This window comes from Haemaphysalis longicornis, unplaced genomic scaffold (genome assembly GCF_048455015.1).
Source record: "Haemaphysalis longicornis isolate Haplotype H1 unplaced genomic scaffold, Haemaphysalis longicornis Haplotype H1 scaffold_13, whole genome shotgun sequence".
Classification (NCBI taxonomy): Eukaryota; Metazoa; Arthropoda; class Arachnida; order Ixodida; family Ixodidae; genus Haemaphysalis; species Haemaphysalis longicornis.
In genome coordinates, this window is record NW_027526233.1 from 2534225 (window position 1) to 2550565 (window position 16341).

The following is a 16341-nucleotide window of genomic DNA, read 5'->3' on the forward strand; positions in this document are numbered from 1 at the left end:
CAGCCTCCTCATGTCGTTCCGGTGGCAGAACCCCTTCGCGCCTGTGGGTGCCTCATTTCTAAAGGCGGCTAGTGGAGCACATGCGGCAGGGGCCTACGTTGCTCTTCTCTCAGAACCCTCCTCCGCCACTGCTGTTTAACTAGCCTGGCGCGTGCTCTTCTGGCTCGCTCTGTAATTTTAAAGCAAAGCTTTTTACCTCTACATTCCAAGGGTTCCAAGGGTGCGATAGCCATTTGTTGGGAGTGTCATTCTCGTGGAATGCAATGCCCAGTATTCGAGTTCAGCCATCTGTCGGTCGCGATATGGCATTTCCACTCAGGGTGAGGTAGACCTGGGCACTCTCAACTTCAGAGCCCGAAATGGCCAGACACTCTGTCTTGGTTGCAGACACTAAATGCCCGTTGATCTGAGATATTCTGAGAGCCGGTTGGAGTTTTCGCGACCGTTGGTGTCAACAGAGAACTCCCACAAACAAATAAAAGAGGTTATGGCACCGCCAGGATTCCAACCTGGAACGAATAGAATAATGAAGCGAGAGCCCGTTGTCTTACCGATTGAGCTACGAGCCAACGTGGAGACTGTGAAGACAGGCGGTGCACTCACCAAGCATATCTGCGGGTTTCTTGAACATTACGATGGCTAAGACCGCCCGGGCACTCAGGAAGATACAGGGTCTCTGCTCGGCAGGCTACGCGGATGATTGCACTATCCGGGCCATTCAACAGCAGTGTACCACCACCAAATCCACCATGACTGCTGTTCAAACAGGCCTCGACCGGCTCTCAGAATATCTCAGATCAACGGGCATGCAAGTGTCTGCAACCAAGACACAGTGTCTAGCCATTTCGGGCTCTGAAGTTGAGAGTGCCCAGGTCTACCTCACCCTGAATGGAAACGCCATATCGCGACCGACAGATGGCTGAACTCGAATACTGGGCATTGCCTTCCACGAGAATGACACTCCCAACAAATGGCTATCGCAGCTCCGAAAGTCATGGAAACCGATACTTCGCGTAGTACAGAGGATCGGCAGCCACTTCGGTAGTGCTTGCACCGAAGCGCTGCGAACGCTCGTTACCTCGGTACTCACAGATAAGGCGTGCCACGGAGCCATGGCCATTCACCTAACCAAGGCACAAATGTTCAAGCTAGAAGACTTGAACCGCGGTTCCCTTCGGGTTGTCCCCGGCCTCCCACGCCACACAAAAGTTGAGGACCTACATAGGTACGCCCGACTGCCCTCTTTGGCGGCCACGCTCGCTGCCGGAAGAGACAGCAATGCCTCGAGGCGAATCTTAACGAACGCTGGCAGGCGTATCATACGCCTTGCTAATCAATGGGTCCGTCCCGAGCTACCCCCACTACCGCTGATGACACCACCAAGGGAGGACACGGTTGTTACTCGACCAAAACCACTTCCACAGAGACGCAGCAAGGAGCGTCACACGAAGGAACGGGAGGCTGTGCTCGCAGCCCCAATGACACCGAGCTTCAGGCTCGGCGTCATTCTACCCTTTACACACATGCCGCTTAGAAAGAGGAGACGCGCGAGGGCACCTTTGCAGTGGTCACACCCTTTGGGTGATACAGAGGGTAACAGGCCTACAAATATCACGAGCCTACAAGCGCACAACTAGAACTCTATGCCTTGTGGATGGCGACACTCGTGGTACGCAGCGAGGCGGCGCGCTCAACTGTGGACGGCCCGACAAAAATCACCGTAATGTGCGACAACACAGAAGCAATCAAACGGCTTCAAGAACCAAACATCGATGGTTCAGTGTGCCACCTTATCAAGAAGGAGTGCAGAGCACCAAAAGACAACCACAACATCCAGGTATGCACCGACTGGGTGCCGGGACACGCGGGTAGCCTCGGAAACGAGGCTGCTCACGTGATGGCGAGCGCGCAAAACTCTACGCTCCACTCGCTTCCCGAACACCCTGTGCCACCACTGATTGACGTCGACCCGGCCAGCCTCGTCGAACAAGAGAGAAACGAAGGGAGACAAACCTGAGAGACATGACTACCAAAAGTGAGCACCCTCTTCCAAAGGGCTTACCGAGACGGGCTCAAGCACTGACCTACAAGGCGCGAACGGGGCCCGCCTTTACCGAGGGTATGCTGCACAAGTGGCACTCCTACGTTAATGTGTACGGCACGTAGCAACCGAGAAAGACGCAACGGTTCTGCTACTCTCATGGATCTACTGTACCCCTGCCCGTACTACAAGGATTCCACAGTCAAGCAGGGTATTCGACACCTCCTGTGGAACTGTGGGGTCCGCCGTGAACTACGAGCCCGACACGCCCAACAGGTGCCCTCATACAGAGTGGACGGCGCCCACAAATCCTACTCATGCCAAGAAGAGATTGCTCTCCCTGTGGGAGTTCACCAGAGTCGGGCATAGCCCGAAGAATTTAAGGCCTAGAGAAGCCCTGCAACCCCTTCCAACCAACCCCCTTTATTCTTAGTCCACTGGCCACCTCTTTTCTTAATTAAGATTTATACATACATACATACATACATACATACATACGTACATACATACATACATACATACATACATACATACATACATACATACATACATACATACATACATACATACATACATACATACATACATGCATGCATGCATGCATGCATGCATGCATGCATACATACATTCATACATACATACATACATACATACATACATACGTCACTCCTTCCCTCCCTCCTGCGTTCTCGGTGAATGCCACGTGCCCCGCGACCTCTCGCGCCGCTATGCGCTTCGGCCACGGCACATGTAGCGGCCGTCTGCGCGCCTTGCGCGTTCGCTAGGAGTTACAAAAATTAAAGGCAGGTCGCACGAACTCATGGCATTTTACTTCTCCTTCGTGTCTGCCGCCGATCTTGTCGCTTCTGTCGGCGGCGGCAGAGACGAAGATGTGAGATAGTTTAACACCGGGTTTGAGCTTCCCTTAATAAAAAAAGAAAGTTTCCACTCACGTGCTCCACCAATACAACTCCACCAACTACTGCTCATGAAACATGAAGTAATGAAGGGCGTGGGCAAGAGCATTTCAGTTGTCTGCGGTTTTACTATTTGTAGAGCCACATGAGTGAATTTAAGTGACGTTGCACGGGTAATCGTTGTGCGTGTCGTTTACAGGTTTGCTTTTCGACCAGATTCACAAAGTGAATTGGCGCGCATTATTTTCCTTACATGTCGTTTTTCTGCATGTCACAACGCGCGAGCTTCAAGCACACTGTCACGTGACAACGCAAGTTGTCACATGTCTTTTCATTTTGAAACTTTCAGAAAGAGCAACACTGAAAAAACGCCGCATCACATCTCTCGGAACATTGCAGCAAATACCGGCATCGCGGTGGTTGTAGGCCGCTTTTCGGTGATACAAAGGCTAAGTTCAGGCATGCGTGGCAGTTCAAAGTGGCTGAAGCGTCAGAGATAACCCAGAAAGGGGTTGATTGTGTCAGTAAGGCATCAATTGCTTTACAGGAGAAAGAGATTGCGTATCTTTGTGGAGTTGTACACCCTGTTGCAGTTTATGATGTAGGCCTTTGGTTTTAGTTTTTTGTTGGTTTTATTGTTGTTGTTGGCTTTTGGGTTGTTCCAATCTAATTACATCGGGACGCATGCGTGGTCTGGTGACGGGGAGGGTTTATGTACTTCGTTGATTCTGGTTACACTTTAGTTGTGAGTAGCGCTCGTCCTGTGTTCCCTTTCTTCGTCTCGCGTTTTCCCAGTGCTGCGCTTTCTGAAGGTTTCAAAATTCAATTTCACTAACTACCTTAACTGCCATTCTGCTGCAACAAGTCTTTTACCTACAAAATCGTGGCACAGGGCGCCAGTATCTCTGCACTTTTATTTCTAATTTATATAATTGATCTGCCAACTAAAATAAAAAGGAAACTAAGACTTTTTGCTGACGATTGTGTCCTCTACACTGCAATTAAACGCCCCGGCGATAACAGCACCCTAAAAGATGACCTTATCCCTATCGCATTATGGTGCAATAATTGGCTCATGCCCCTTAACCTATCGAAATGCAAACTAATCTCATTCTCTCGTAAACGCTCCATCACCCACCTCGCTTACAATATCAATGCTGTTCCCATATGCTCTGTAACATCGTATAAATACTTAGGCGTTCACATGACACCATCATTATCATGGGAATTACACATTGACACAATCTGTTCCGGAGCATCAAGGACACTTGGTAACCTCCGACAAAGTCTAAAATCCGCGGCCATAGAAATAAAAAAACTTGCTTATCTAACATTCGTGAGACCAAAACTTGAATACGCGTCATCAATCTGGCATCCATCCCAAGCCTATTTGACCACTAACCTAGAATCCATACAAAATGGTACAGCTCGCTTTATCACCGCCCAATAGTCCTCCGGTACCAGCGTCACAGCTTTAAAACAGTCCATTTCGCTTCCGTCACTTCTATCGCGCCGTCATATCGCACGTTTATGCCTCCTTCATGGGGCCTACTATCATCCAAAATCCAGGCATGAATTACTAAAACCATCCCACCGCACGTCAGCGCGCCTAGGCGCGCACTTACCCGGTCGAACATCGGCATTCACAAGTTCATTCTTTCTTAATGCAATAACCCTTTGGAATTCGCTACCCGACAATATAGCATCCTGCACTGACCGCGCATCTTTGCGAAAAAAATTGGACGACCGTTATCACCACTCGGAACATCAATGCTGATTCATAATATAGATCCTTACTAGTTGGAACCTGCACAATTGCTCTTGCTTGTCTTTTCTTTTTATGTGATTTTTTTTCTTCTTATAACTGAACATGTGTATTTGGTAACTCGGTATTATTTTTCTCTGATCTGCTTTTTTTTTGTTTTGTTGCTGTTGTTGTTGGTTGTGCTGACTGATGCATGTCAGTCACTGTTTCTTTTTTTTTGTCTTCCTTATATGTATTTGCCCCCCCTTATTTAATGCCTTCGGGCCCTTAAGGAACAAATAAATGAAAAAATGAAATAAAAATCTACTATTCAGATATGGATGACTTGCTGGGCTGTTTATGGGTCTCGGTTCTCTCGCTCTCAGCGCGCTGTGGCAGGAATCGTTTAGCTGGATTGTAGCCTAACGGACTTTTGCCTTTTCCGCCTCTCGGTGTTCGGGGCCCCGACGATCATCGGGCTCACGCCTGCACACGGGGCCAAATCGGACCACGGTCAGGTGTCTCCTTCGCCAGGAATTACGCGCTTTGCCGCCTATTTTGGTTACTAGTAATGTTAACCGGACAACACATAGTGTGGGCGGCAAGCCAGCTGACAAAGACAAAGCTGATATCGATCTTTATTCTGCCATGCCGATTCACTGACGATTTGAAGCATGCCCAGGTGGACAAAATTAATTCGGAGCCCTCAACAACGGCGGGCCCCATCACCTGCGTTGCGTCGGCGCGTTAAACACTACAATAAATCAACCAAGTTGAATCATGGCCGATTGGCCATGTTTCAAATCGGTCTGTGAAGCATGTCAATAGGGAGGTCGATATCAGCTTGTACGGCTTACCCACACAGTGTGTGGGAATCGGCCATGGGCCGTGCGTCACACGGGACAACATCGTCCCGTGTTATCGGCCCACCGATAACACGGCACGGTATATTAACCGGTTGTGTTATCGCTCGGTTAATAACACGGCCAATGGTTAATGGCTGTGTTATTATTCATCGAATGTTAGGCTGTAAGCTGTAGACCTTCTATTCGGAATGGCTCTGTGCATGTTTCAGCGTACGCGTCATTATAATTTAAAAGAACTCACCACTTTTTCAATAAAAACACTGATTTGTGCATACATTGCGGAATGCATTTCTGGGGAGACATTTATTTATGGCCAGTGTAGCACATCTCATTCGTACATATGAAGCGACGGTGCCGAAAATGTTGTCGAAGGGAGATCGTGTGCCGCAGTGAGGCGGGTGAGGGGAGATGTTGCTGTCCGTCGGCGCAGCCGAAAACCGGGCCACTTAGCTTGTATGGTGATGATGATTGTTGAATTTTTATGGAGCAAGGCTAACTAGGCGTAAGAGTGCCAAATGAGTGGGTATGTATGAGGGGTGAAGATGTAAAGACTAAAATCGCTAAGTAAGGCCAGGAGTAACAACAGTTGAAGTGGCTGGTGGATATGGCCAGTTTTGATTACACATGATAGGAAAGGAGGTTTGAAGTCTGTGTATCTGAGAAATACTTAAAAACGCATTTGACAGGGACCATGGCACCTTCACTCAAAAACAACGATGGGTGGAGTGGAATGTGTTGTCTGTAGAGTTGGGAAAGTGTTTGTGTCGTGTTGCTTCTCTGCCGGAGAAGCAACAATATGTGAAATCGTGGGTTCGTAGGGTATCACAGGACGCCGGACAGACAAGGCTCGGTGCTTCGCCCCTAAAACATCACTTCACTAGCGCGGCGAAGTAAACACGCGGCCAGGGTGCCAGCCAGGAACCAGCAGGAGCAGCCACGGCCGGACTCGACGCTCCTTCCGCGCGCGGGAGGAGATGAGTCGAGTCCGGCCGTGGAGCAGCGAGCTGGCGGCCGCCTTGCGAGGGCAGCCATGTTATTAAGGAGCTCAAGCGGCCTGTGCAAAAAAACATCCCCTCGCGAGGGGCACGATCAAATGCAGATCATTTCCGCGAGGGCGCGCCTGCAAGTCGTATGGATTACGTATTGGTTGTTGTCGTAATTGCTGTCTTCCAGCGTAGACATTGTCGATGAAGTCGCTGGTGCAACGTGAAACGTGCCGTGAACCCTCTGCCGCGGCTATGACGCAACGTGAAGCGGCTATGACGCAACGTGGCGCGGGTATGACGCAACACAATCCAACACAATCCACTTTAATCCAATCCAAATCCAAACCAATCCAATCCAAGCCAAGCCAAGCCAAGCCAAATCAAGCCAATCCAAGCCAATCCAATCGAATCCAATCCAATGCCCCTCGCGAGAGAGTGTTATAGCGCCAAAATCGCGCCACCACACGAACGCGTGATGTTGACGTCACGATCACGCCACAGATGTTAGCGACCGGAGCACGCGTGAACGACATATGTGGTTTAAGCGCGAACCGACCGCGGCGAGAGAGCGCGATGCGAGCGCCCCCACGTGTTCTTGCGCGCGAACCGACTGTTGATCAGCGTGAACCCAACGCGGCGAGAGAGGGCGTTGCGAGCGGAGAGAAGGCGAGGGGGACGCGGGGGAGAGGGCGCACCTGTGGCAGACGGTTGAATGAGTCAAGGATATAAGGCGTGTTCGTAACCTTCCATTCTGTGTCGGCTTTGTGGTGCAGTGGGTAGAGTACCATGTACCTTGCGTTCCGCCCGCAGAGTCGTTGGTTCGAAACCTGGCGCCGGTAAGTATTATTTTTTTATATAGTGTAGGGGGAGCGATGCGGACTACGGACACCAACGCGGGTGACATCGTGATTTACTGAAATGCTCTGCATTTAAAATTATGTCGAGTAAAAACAGGTGAGAACCCCGTTTGAGTATGCGAGAACGGAACAGGCGAGTGACAGTGGTACCAGATAGTTTACCTGGGATGGTTTGCACGCGGTACTGTGTGTTAGCAGAAATACCGGATAGGTTAGAAACCAGTAAATAGTAGCGAGAGGCCGCCCGCATTGCAAGAATAAAGACCATGCGCGAGGAAAGGCAGACGTAGTTTATGGGAAAGTGCCACAGCGCAGTTCGTTCGGAAACAAAAAAAAAATGGTTCCAATCCACGCTGTGAAGGTTCTTGTAAAGCAAAGCTCTAAGCGACTCCCACAACAATTGCCGGTGCGACGTCAATTGAATTTCCACACGCGGCACCAAAAAGAGTGAAACCAGGGATTCTGCCAGCCATTACAAGGAATTTGAGGCTGCACCGTCCCGAATACAGCAGCAATGTGGGCCAGGGACGGGCTGGAGCAGCGAATGCTGCCGCTGCTGTAGTCCTGCCTTAAGTCCGCAGAAAGAAAACGGAGAGGAGCGTCTTTCGAAGGGTGAGACAGCGGAACCTAGCCATCCTGATGTGCTCGCTTGGGGCTACACCATCGCCCGTCACAAGTGCAGACACCGACACAATTCGGCATGTCAGCTTAGTCATTCCCATTGATACCGGTTGAAACTAGTTTTTTTAGTAAACTTGTGAATTGCGCGGAAGGTGAGGGAACTTTTGTAATCAGTATATATCAGAACCGGTTGCTACTTACGCCTTTTGTAATACCCGTTAAAACGCAACGAAATTGGTATTCACCTATGTAGAAAACGGAGTCCCATTCGTAGCAAACCGTGCGCAAAAGAAGGCGTTTCTCAGCGGCCAGATGTCTGTACGTGGTTTGTACATACTGTTTTCCCTCCCTGCCAACCAATCCTTAACGCATGTTTGCCGTACGACCACTTAATTCCGTAGGGTGCGGGTTACCCTGGAGGTGCTGGAGAAGAAGTTAATCAAGCAGTGCGAAGGCAGCGCGCAGTTAACGCGAAGCTGCGCCAAAACAGGCCGAAAACAACCGCCGCTAAAGCAGACGACAAAGCCGTATCGCCGACGCCGCCGGCGGCGAGCAGGCACTTCCGCGCGGCGAACGCAGGGTAAATTCGCCGCGCCATCTAAAGTCTGCTTCGTGAGTGAAACCTCAGCACCCCTCCCTCTATCGCCACCTCCGCCGCGTTGGGAGTTTGGTGTGCCGCACGCCACGAAACAACCGTTGGCTCGTAGAGGTAGAAAGATTTGGATTAAAAAGTGCACCAGGGTACACGTTATCCCGCTTCTGCACATTACAAGGTGGCTGGTGAAGCTGTCAGCGTCACAGCCAAAAAAAGTGGGCCCCTCTCCCCACGAGGGGGGACTCAAGTAAATGCGTCGCGTAGGGGGTGGGTGTATTGCGTTAGCGTTAGTGTTTGGGGGGTGGTGATGGGGTGGTAGTGAATGTGTTAACTATTATGGCATATTACTATTAGTTATTATTATTTCTTTCATGTATTAATTAGTACTTTCGAGATTTTCCGACTCGAGTCCCCCCTCGTGGAGAGATGGGCCCAATTTTTCTTTTTTTTTGTGACGCGAGAAGTGAAGGCAAGGAGTGAGTTGTTGTAAGTCGTTATTTATTTATTTGTTGCTGTTGTCCTTGTATTGGACGATGAAAACGACGGCTTCGTGGTCGCTGAAGTGTACTGTTAGGGGGTCTTTAAGCAGTGGTCGTGCATTGCAGCAACTGGTGAAGACGAGATCGATGCAACTGCTGCCGTGTATCAGCAGCTTCTTGACGTAGTTCGAATGAGTCAAGGATATAAGGCGCGTTCGTAACCTTTGATTCTGTGTCGCTTTTGTGGCGCAGTGGGAAGAATACCATGTACCTTGCGTTCCGCCCACAGGGTCGTGGGATCGAAACCAGGCGCCGATAACTATCATTTTTTTTATATAGTGTAGGGGGAGGGGTTCGGACCTGTTGTTGAGAGCGAGGAGGGTAGCGTGATGCGGGAGAGGAGGAGTGGGGGAGAGGTGCACCTGCGCGCTGAGGTGTTGCGGACGGATGGCGGACGCTACATGTGAGTTAAAGAAATGCTCTGCATTTAAAAGCTCTGCAGTACGTTCAACGAGAGCAGAACATAAGACGTCACTCGATGGTCACCTACCTGAACGAACTTTTCAGCTGGCTGTTGCTGGAGATTTTCAGGTAGCGAAAAGCGTGCGCGAACCAAAAGTGCCCACACACAACCTTGAAAAGTTGTTACTTTTTTCAGTAAATTTTAATGGGCGCAGCCACAATACCACTTCATGGGTTGGGTTAGTAAACTAGAACTGAATTTCTATAATTAGAAAAGACGCAGGTAGAAGGCGTGAAAGTATAAATTCGTGTTCTAGAGTGCCCAATCGCTACAAAAATATTTTTCTACTAAACAAGCTTGTAATTTTTTAGCCGTAATATAAAAATTTCAGATTTATAAGCAAGCACAAGCCACTGTTTAAATATTAATTCAAATGGCACCTGCACTTCAAAAAACAATTTTATATAGTTTTGTATTGTTTTTTAGGGGAAAACAACAAAATTTTTATAATATCCTTCTCTAATCGTAATAACTCTTCATTTTTAGAGTGGTAAATGAACTATTCAATTTTCCCGAATCAGCAATGACGTTCTGGAGCTCAAGGATTTGAATGTCAATAGAATGATTTGAAATTGGTGAGTAATTGAAGCAATAATACTGGAGCTGCTTCAGAGAGGCGTTTACCGGAATACTGCATTAGAAGCTCAGTTTGCTATGTTAGCTTACGTTTATAACCTTTGCATGGCTGTAAAACCGGTCCGTTGCAAGTGGCTGCTGATGAAAAGGCTCTCGAAACCGTGTTTACCCCGAGACGGCTGTTCCGACCGCCGAATCAGCAAGAAACAATGCACTGACTATTAATTTATTGTTCCAGATACTGCCGACCTTTTAGAGGATATCGCAGGACTGAACATACAGATGTTGTAAAAAACCAACAAATGCAGCGTGGAGTTTACCGCTTTAAAATTGCAAATATGGTATTACGTAAGGTAAATAAGATAAGTACTATTTTTATTATAAATAGGCTTTTCAAACATGGGTAAGAGAAAGTGAAAGCCGCAGACACCAGTACTATATGTTCAGAGAATAGGTTGCGCAATTGCAGATGTTGGTGGAACAGAAACACCCACTCTAATTCAAAAACATTATTTTGGAGTCTTGAAAAACCTTGGAAATTTCACCTTTTAGGTGGACATAGGTTAACCCATAACTAATTCAGAGAAAATATTTGAATAACCCCTGCAACGTTCGTGAAATTGCACATAATCATTTTTTGACGGGTACTGCACGAGCGAAGTTAATATTTTGCTTTGCACAAGGATATTATTTTCTTTGTAAGCGCACGATTTGTTCAGAGGCAGGCCAATAGAGATCTGTGAAATAACAATATCAAAATGAAATAAAGAACCGCCACAAAAACATGTATCACTTCGTGTCGCCAGATCGGTGATTTACAGCGAAGTATTATCCGTGTTTAATTTTATTGGTGTTTATAGAGAAAATGTAACCGTACTTGGAAGGTCTATAGCATTGAGTGCATTCACTCTTATTGTGAAAACGAAAAAGAAATGCAAATCAGATGCTGCGGATTTTGAAATCATTCCTCGTTGATGTCTGGAAAACGTATTGTTCTTGATAACAGGAACCGGCATTTAGCGCTCACGATTCACTACTGAATGCAAACGTTTGTTCACCTTTTTTCTCAAATATTGCCTACACAGCATTTGCGCCTGCTGGCCAAAATTGATAGGGTTGTCTTAGCGAACATGAATATATCATTTTTGTCTACATTTTGCTCTGCAGCATTTTGTCAACTTGTCAGTGGGTGACATCTTTCTCAGTCTATCAAGAGAACGCAAAAAACGCACACTGAGAAGAACTACTGCACGCACAGGTGAAAATATTGAATGTCTAAAACATCACCCAGCGAAACCCATGGACCAAAAGCTCATGGACGCATTTTTAACCAGTTCGTTCTTAACCCTGAAAACTTACGACTACGTGGTCACACGCATGTTGGCTGCCTGACCGCAGTCCATGGATTACAATTAGCTCATACATTGTACACCTGCCTCAATAATCCCCATCCCAGCGGCCTGCATCTGTTCAGTTAGGAGCAGTGGGAGCCCGCGAGGCCCACAACGACCATTTGACGCAAGGGCAGTCTGTTACAAGAGCAGTGGAGGTCACTGGAATAAATGTCACCACCGGCTGGACCGAGATCCCCATGGCTTTTTTTGTCCAGATACATGTGAACGAACAAACAACAATTCCACTTGTGGATACAAACAACTCCAATCGCAAATTGCCCGTTTTTGGTGGTGTAAATAAATGAAACGATTACACTACGTAGGAAACGCACTTTTAGTATATTTAGCCTGATTTTCCGATGGCGAGAGCTGTGTAGTCTCATTCGCGTTATTGCCAACTCTACACCCTAATAAAAAAATAAAGAAAATGTCACAACATTATATTTACACTGAAGCGAACACACAGCTGTAGTCTAATAAAAGCCACCTGTTTTAAAAGTCACTGATGCCACAGTCAACGAGAAAAAATTGCCCGTCCACTCAGGTTTCACAGGAAGCATGTTTATTCTACCATTGGAACAGGGGTGGTACTCTCGTAACTGTCCCTTTTGAAAACATCTCTTTTGCGTCCCTTTCATTGTGTCGTACTCCCGGTTAAGCAGTGGGCCTTTGAATAAAATACCGTAACTTTTCTTGCAAACGCATTTTAAGGAACGGAAACCGTATCAGAGTATCTTTTATGTGTTTATTTGAACGTATTTTGAAAAACTAAACCTGATGAAATTTTTTTGTTACGACGTTGAAAGATTTCACCGCAAGGGTAGGAACGTCCAAAGATGGCAGCTTCAGTCAGCCGTTTCCTTGTGACCGTGAAGTGTAAACAATGATGCGGATACTCAGTATTTCGTGGTTAGACTCCGTTTTGAGGTCGGTGACAATGCCTGTGTAGCAAGGTAACCGTCCAGTTGCGTATAGTGGCATCGACGCACTTGTGGAATGCCGATGCGTGCTTTTCCAAGGACCTGGAATGGTGCTTTACGTCGTTGCATTTTTGTGGTGCTCTACGACTGCATAAAAATGCAAGAGGGCTGGAGTTTTGTTTCGTAACGACGTACCTGTTGCACGAGAAGTCTACGAAAGTTAAACTGGTATTTGCATGCGTAAAGTACCATTAAAGGTTATAAATGTCATGGGGAGTACTTGTGTAATTTTGGTCGTCTGCTCGACAGCTATCAAGCTCGCAGACGATTGTTTATTCCATTGCACCTGCTGATCGTTAGCTAACTCACAGGCGATCCTTTATTTCACTGTGTGGTGGCGGCGTATGATGCCCAGGCTCACGGAGGGCAGCGACAGCGATATTGTTTTTTGGTTACCGGCCGCTAACTGAAACAAACCGGAAACGAAGGAGCGCAGTGCGCATAACAGTTGGCACGCGCATCCGCTGACCAAGTTCATCCCGGAGCTCGTAGCACAGCCACCACACGGTCCTCTTTGAGAGACAGAAATGCTGGCGGAATACTTCTCGGGGCACAACGAACGCGTCTACATTCGATAACAAGGCGATAATCGGCGCATTCATGACTGCTTCCATAAACCGTCTGTTTGAATTTCAAATCGCCTGTTTGAAGAAGCCGTGGTCAAACGCAGTAGGTCCGCCCCACTTGCGTTTCGTCACATCCGGTTGTTTGCTTTTAGCCAATCAGGGCTCGGTCAAAAAGGACGCCTTTGAAAGGGACACAAATGGGTCAAAACACAAGAATACCGCCACAGATGTCCATAGGGTGACTGCCGATTTTATTGGAGAAGCGTACAAGACCATCTGATCCTTCTTTTATTTTATTTTTTTAATAGCAGCCGCTTCTTAAGCCTTTCCCAGTTTTCCCTGTGGTTATATTGGACTTCAAATACCAGCTAAACAAGTTTTACTTATAGCACACTAAACAGTCTTCCTTTAGTTTTGGACATCCTCAAACTCCTTCCCATTGGATCATACCTGCTTAAAAATACTAAGAAAACTGAAAATAAGCGCGTGAAAGCTTTTTATAGCTTCTCTCGTATCTAAAAACGCCTATGGAAGTTTCTACTTAAAGAATTTAAAAAACAAACCTGTATTCAATTGATCAAGAGAGGAGCGAGACAGGGGGGCGGAGAGCGTGATGGGTGGTAGCAGTTAGGGGATAAAGGCTCCAATGCCCATTCTGGCGAATTACTGCTCCGCCTGTCCTTCCGTCAGTCTTCAGCTCGCGTGGAACAGTTTTTTTTTAAAGACGCGAATCCCACACAGTGACGATTAGGGGTCTTGAGTGCGGCCAAGCGTGTAGCTTAAAGAGGAAAGTGGGACGGTAGACACCCATTGCTGTTTTTTGACTCCGTATTGTATTCTTACGTGATGTCGCAATGTGGCACTGCCATTGAGACCGCTGGTCTTGGTTAAACCCGTTAGATGCTAGGCAACAGCCGCCTGAAAAGTTGGAGCACAGTTTCTGGTATACAGCGTTATATTTTCAGTGGCCTTTGTCCAGCGTAAGAGGCCTTTCGGACGGGTTCGGTCACTGTGTGACGGAACATTTATTAGCATGTAATGGCTGGAGGTAACTGACCATACAGAAGAATATCAAGACACATGACACTGTTTTTCTGGGACGTATAACATGCAGAGCAAATCCAAGCAATGACGCCTGGCGCATCGATATGCCTACTTCATCAGCGGCTTATGTAGCACAATTACTTGTTTTTATTGACTATGATGTGGTGTTCGAGCTAAGAATACCATTTTTGTACACATCCCAGACTTTGGCTAAGCCGAGGCTGTTTAGGTGAAATCTGTAAGAAATGCATGCATCTGCGGTTTCACAGCTACTCGAATACGACCACTTCGTGTCGATTCGCATTTCATAACCGCTCCCGCTACAGAGATTGTTTGTGCCTAAACGAGGGCTGTTGGCCGCCGCTCACCATAAAGCGAACGTAGACCGGCCGTTCCTTTGCGCGTGCCGTTAGTGCTTTCACGCTCTTGCCCGGCTATTATTCCCTCAACCCGCTAAGAATGTATGGCGCGTACTGTACGTAAGATTTGTGCGCCACATTGTGTGGCTTGTCGTTGACGGCGTTCCATTTATCGCTGAGGTTCCCGCGCATTATTGTCAGTGTACACGCTGAACAGCCTCTGAGAGCATGGCTGGGCGCACTTACAATTGTTGATATAGGTGCTAGTGCACATTATAAAGACGCAGATGTTACGACAAGCTTAGATTCCGCAAACTCAGATGAAATAAGGTTAGTGAATATGGTTGGACGAAAATTAAAAATGATTTCCATTACCGGAAACAATGGAAGTAAGTTTGACTGTGCCGAGTTGTTTTTCCGATAAAATGCATGTGAAATTGCAGAATCAGGACGCCACTGAATATTTACCAAATATTGTAAGTCAGTACCTCATAACTACGAAGAGCAGACTATATATATATATATACAGAAACATAGGTCGGAAGTCTACAACGCCAAAGGAGGCATAGGGAAGTGGTTAGGCTCTATTTTTTACTACGGCTAATGAAGTTAAGATTTTTTTTTAATATCAGGAAGAAAGAAAGAAAGAAAAACACGCGCCCAGAGTGGGGACCGAACCCACGCCTTTCGATTAGATCTCGAATGCCTTACCAATTCGGCTATCTGGGCGACTGTGTTCTCCTTCACTTTCTGGGCTATTTATATTTACTAGAAGTGTATCTGACGCTTGAGGGTGGTAGCCAGCGCCACTCTGACTACACGGGGAGAAGGGGACCTTCTTTTCAACCCCCGGGGCGTGACTCAAACGTCTACAGCCTGTCGTGAGTGGGTAACTGGCGGGAAGCCCTCATATGCTACCTAGGCATCAAGGCTGCCAGAACCGAGACCCTCGCTAGTGTCTCGGTTCTAGTAAATAGTAAATTCACTTCTAGTAAATATAAATAGCCCAGAAAGTGAAGGAGAACACAGTCGCCCAGATAGCCGAATTGGTAAGGTATTCGAGATTTAATCGAAAGGCGTGGGTTTGGTCCCCACTCTGGGCGCGTGTTTTTCTTTATTTCTTCCTCATATTAAAAAAAAATCTTAATTTCATTAACCGTAGTAAAAAATAGAGCCTAACCACACCCCTATGCTTCCTTTGGCGTTGTAGACTGCCGACCTATGTTTCTGTATTTCCTCAACGAGCCCCTAATTTCCTTACTATATATATATATATATATATATATATATATATATATATATATATATATATATATATATATATATATATATATATATAAAACTCTAGAGAAAGATAAAACTCACAAAGCGCGCAGAAAGAGTATAAGTAAAGAGTCGGATACACAGCAAGAACAATAACAAACAGGGTTTACTTACGTAGCGGCACCGGGACTTGCCTTCAGCGGAGTACAGTTACATGATTTTGCTGTCGCAATCATTTGGAACACATTTCTTCTATAGCTTTGCAGAAAACTGCGAGAAGGAGCGGAAAATGTTTCGGTAACGGAGAGTATGCATACAGTCGGGCTACGCCTATGTTACAACAACAACAACAAAAAAGGGGGTGGGGGGGGGAGAGCGAGAGAGAGAAAGGGGTCGTGTTAACAAAGCAGCGTTCAAGGTTACACCATGACGGGTCAACGTATGCCGCGTGGGCTGTAAGTTCAGACAATGGGGGAAACTGGACAACCGCGGTTTCAAATAGTAAGGTATTCAGTGGCTGGGGACTCTGG

General features: G+C 47.0%; 1 non-coding gene across 1 annotated transcript; it reads left to right on the forward strand.

Moving 5' to 3' along the window:
- Positions 1 to 15579: 15579 nt before the first annotated feature.
- Positions 15580 to 15651, forward strand: Trnak-uuu (transfer RNA lysine (anticodon UUU)). Its single transcript has one exon. It is a non-coding gene; the product is annotated as a tRNA-Lys (tRNA).
- The last annotated feature ends 690 nt before the right edge of the window (positions 15652 to 16341 follow it).